Consider the following 5,163-nt stretch of genomic DNA (forward strand, 5'->3'; position numbering starts at 1 on the left):
CTTAGCTTAGCTCACGTAGTTGCATGCAAAGCTAACCTAAGAAAATACGTAGGAAGTAATTACTTACGTCATTATGTGCTACACTACGGGCGCGTGTGTGGGTGAAGGGCGGTAAAAGGGCGACATATTTTATATAGCTTAGCGGGATCGCTGGGTTTGTTTAGTTAGCTCGGTTAACTTAGTTCGCGATGTGAACCGAAGAATTAACAGATGCCCCGGATACGTGTGCTAAGTTAGTTTAGCTTCGTTCGTGGTAGGTATGGCCTGCGTTTTATAGCACATTTTAATTACATTTTAGGATATTTTTTGTCCCCTGGAATTCATTAGTTCACTTTATTTAATTACATATTAAATTAAATAAATAAATATTTGTTCGTGAAATGTCGCGGGATTATTTAGTCAACTGTCATATTTTTACGGTTAAATGTCATGAGATTGTAGTATACCTATTTTAAAAATGAAACAACACATTTCAATGTAATGAATAACATTTAATAAATAGATCGTTAATATAATGCTAATACAAAAATAACAGGCGAAGTATAAAACTTTCACTTAAAAATACACCTTAGTAATACAGGTTCACGTGTAATTTTTGATCAAATAGTTTGCTATGACATAAGATCGGCAAGGTAGAGTCTAGATTGGAGAAAACCACAGAAGAAATAAAATAGAGTGTACAATTGAGTAGTCAATTTGATTAATAATAAATTTATCATTAATAACAAAAAAATGCTCAGACGTATTGCAAGCTCGATTTTTGTGAAAAAATTGAGAATATTTTTGCATCAATTTTTGATCACTGTATATAAAGATCCCTATTAGATCCTTATTGGTAAGGGCCGACTTAGGCGTACTTATCACGATCAAAAGAAGGACATCCTAAAGAAAGATCAGGTCAAGAGTACGCTTAAATGACGAGCGTGTATGAAAACATTCCATTATTCCCACTAGTTCTGTCGTACAGTCCTGTTGACAGAACTACGGGTACTTTTTCCCATTTTTCTGTTAATAAATAGACAGTTTTCTTGACAGAACTACTGAGAATTTTCTCTCCCACTAGTTCTGATGTACAGTTCTGTTGACTATGGATACTTTTTTTTCCTATTTGTTCTGTTAATAAATAGACAGTTTTCCTCACAAAATTACTGAGAATTTTCTATCCCACTGATTCTGTGTATGAGTTTTCAGTCTAGAGTGTAATACGTGTTAATGAGGCGCAAGATATGTGGCAAGTGGAAAGCTGTGGTCTCTGACATCCGGACACCCATGGGAAAAAGGCACTTTTAACATAACAACTATCTAATTACACAATTTTGCTCTCCGCAGCCGGCTTTTGATTCCACTACTCGAGTGATTCCTGGAGTAGTGGATCAAAAACTCCCTCTTAATATGAGGAAGACATGTTTTGCTAAGGGTAAATTACGCCTTACGTGTAGACACATGTGTGTATGCTTTGAATAAATTTAAAAAAACTGTAAAGACGGCTGCACATCACGCTACACATTAACAGATCTTGTTCCGTTGCACGAGGCGATATTCAACCAAAAGTATAGCTTGATGTACTGTTGACTGTACCTATTAATATATTTAGTAAAGAACATGGTATATAAAATTCTTAAAATTCTTTTTTAAATCTAGATTCTACCTTGTGTTACATTTTCTTTGGGCAATGTTTAGACATTAAAACATCCAGTTTTTGTTCGTAATTAGAATTACACACAAAAGTATCTAGGGACCAAGCATGTTTTTGCCAATTAGTGCAAATCAGGCTTTTAAATAATTTTTTAAACACCGATTTTTAAAACACCGGTTTTTTTTTCATATATTGAATTTTAAAATGAAATCGACCAAAAAAAAAATTTTTTTTATTGAATTGATATTCAATCATTTTTTGTGAAATTATTCCACTAGTTTGTTAAATTATTAATACAAAGATCTAGAAAAAGTCCTTCGATCGGCCGGATTCGAACCGACGTCTTTTAGCAAACCGTACCAGACGCTATGCTAACTAAGCCACGGAATGAACCGGCGGACCTCTCTATGTGCTTGTTTTGTCGGATCTTTGTATTTAGTTTTCAACGACCTTTTAGACGTAGCGCCATCTATGAGAAATCTACGAAAGTATTTCATCACTCAGTTAGATACAGCTACCAGCACCGACTCGAGAACATCAATTCAGTAAAAATTTTAATACAGTTAATAGCGACTCTTGTTATTTTATTTCAAATATAATTTTTTGATTGACAATTTAAATGCATTTAGAGTGTAATTAGAATAATACTTCAAAGTCAATCACATTATTTAATTTTTAAATAATCAATATACCAGGCATTCGCCACAATTACCTAGTTATAAACTAGGAAATAATCTATGCCCTGCCAACTAGAGTATACCAACGAAGGTGTAACCCAGAACAACCAAAATCGAACTTTATTCAATATATTTCCTAAATTCTACCGGAACTCGTACCCAAGGCGTTCAACGTGATGGTTTCCCGTTGAGTCATAGAGGCCATCCTTATATTCTTATTTAATTTCTTTCGTAACATTTATGTATAATAATGATAAAAGTGTAAATGTAATCGTAATACTATTTACAAAGAGATTTTATATATAAGTCTTTTTCAAATTCACGTAATTAGTGTAATAATATCAGTGATCGGTACTGAGCGAGTTAACTTAGTTAAACTAAAGACTAACGTGGAAATTCCCTTCTATAAATCCCGGGACTTTTTCGAACTGATTATGTTTAAATATGCGTATCATTTATTGAAATTTGAGTACATTGGCGACAAAATTATTATTTCCTATTAAGCATTTGCTACAAATCATTGTCTCAAAAAAATGATATTTTTTGAAGACGGAGTAAAATGACATTTGCAGGGTGGCCGGTTTTCATAAAATAGTTATGTGGTTGTCGTCGATAGTTTTATCGATACATTGTGAAAGACTGTAAAATTTTGCCAAAAATGTCTGATTTACGAATGTTACACCATTCTAAAGACTACTAATTGCGTTATTGCCCTCATTATTCTTATTTTGAACTGTCAAAATAAGAACCTACTAGTATCAAAATCAATTTTTATTCATATATATTTTATTAAGAACAGGCGGATTCTATAATTAATTAAGGTGAAAAAGTGAAAATATGTCTCTTCTTTGCATTTTTAACAGACATAGTTCTAAATGCAATGTATGTATTTAATTGACAATTCAAATGAACATGATGAGTCAAATGAAACAAGTTCAGCTATAAGCATGCATAAGCGTGACCAACATTCAGTCGATAGTCGATAGAATACTTATCGACTGCGATCACTAGCTACTTGCAAACGGGCAGCACTTTTGCGGTGTCTTAAAAAAAGACATACTATAGTTGCTTCTGTAGGTACTAACGTATTGGAATACTTTAACCATTTAAAAAATATACATGAGACAATTCATATTTGCGATTTTAGAAAATAAACAGTGTAAAACTAATTTTGTACGCATTGATGACGAAATGGGCATGTCCATACTAAGAACACGTTCAGACTTTAAGTACATTAACCCCCTCGATTCCGCTCACTCACTATTAATTATAATGATAATGTGCCACAACCACACCGATTACCTGGTCACAAATTAGAGAATTTCCTATGAGTATCAGAGCAACAGAATCCACCCCGGTGTACTCCAAAACATCAGAATAAATTAGAAAGTTAATTCCCCAATTAGTCCTACCGGGAATTGGGACCTCCTCATTCAGCGCTCACATTTTAAACCGTTGCACCAGTATTGTTGTAAAAAGAATTAATATCTAGACTATACAGCGTGATTACACAAAGCGCCCTTTAGCAGCGATGCAATTACGCGTTTGTATCGATGCAGTCGCGCGTTTGTATCGATGCAGTCGCGCGGTTGCATCGCGTTAAGACGATTGGCGACTGCATCGCGTTTGTATCTCTGATAAAGGTCGCAGTGTGTAATCGCTCTTAGTGATTATCTTTTGCCGAATAATCGACAATTAGTTATTGGTAATGAAAAAAAATCCTAGCAGAATTCGAACTACAATGTGGGTATAGCGGTAGTAGCTCAGTGGTAAAGAGCGGTCGCTTCCAAATTGAGAGGCTAACGGTTTGAATCCACGTACAAATCACTTTCAAGTTACTTACATGTGTGAATATTTAATAGCAATATCCAATAATTCTCACTAACGGAGAAGAACAATATTTCTGTAGGTGAGAGGTAAAGATACTGAAGTGTCAAATAGTAATTTTTCCTATACAGCATTTTATTAATTACGCATTTAAAATCAATCTAAAACAAACGACAATACAACTGTATGTCGTTTACAATTGCGTGATTTTTAGCATACTAAAGCAATGTTTGTAAACACATATAAATTCTAAAACATGGACCTTAAGGTCCTTTACCTCTCAATTGCAGATTATTAAAGTTCATTCTTAAAAGTGCAAAGAATGAACAGGTTCAATTGACAAGAATATAATATCGTCGGTTAAAAGGGAAATTTCATTAAGTGTAATTATGATCAAAAAATAGGTTATTCTATTTTCGTTTTGGAATTCGGTAAAACATCTGCAAGGAAAGTCTGTACAAAATACTTAAAACATGTTTGCAAATTGTTTTAATATATACGAGCTCTTTAATGATTTTTTCCATAGAGAAAAAACACAAAATCTTAATTATCTCTATTATAGTCCATTTGTTTAGGTACTTAACTAAATGTAAACAATCCTGAGATGTCTATTTAATGAAATATACACTTATATAATGTATTTTAGTTACCTTCAAATACAAAATACAAATACATAGTTCATATGAAATTGCATGCCTATTTTTATACCTATTGATTTGTAAAGTATATGTTTCAATAAAAAAATGTATAAAGATTGTTCACATTTATTTAAGTACCTAAACAAATAGACTATGGATATTTACTTTTTACTGAGTTTTACCTTTAAACCGACAATACATAGTCGTTGTTTCATAGAAAGGGCGACATTTCAATTTTTTTTTTCCGGGAAGTTCTAGGTTTTAACAACTGTTCTAAAATATTTACGTCCTGTTTTCAAAATCAATTTTGGTTTTAATTAAGTTTAATTTTTAAAACAGTCGTGAAAACATAAACGCTCTTGCGGCGAGCTCGTTACATCGTAGA

Source organism: Hyposmocoma kahamanoa, unplaced genomic scaffold, assembly GCF_003589595.1.
Source record: "Hyposmocoma kahamanoa isolate Upper Pololo Valley unplaced genomic scaffold, ASM358959v1 93, whole genome shotgun sequence".
Taxonomy (NCBI): domain Eukaryota; kingdom Metazoa; phylum Arthropoda; class Insecta; order Lepidoptera; family Cosmopterigidae; genus Hyposmocoma; species Hyposmocoma kahamanoa.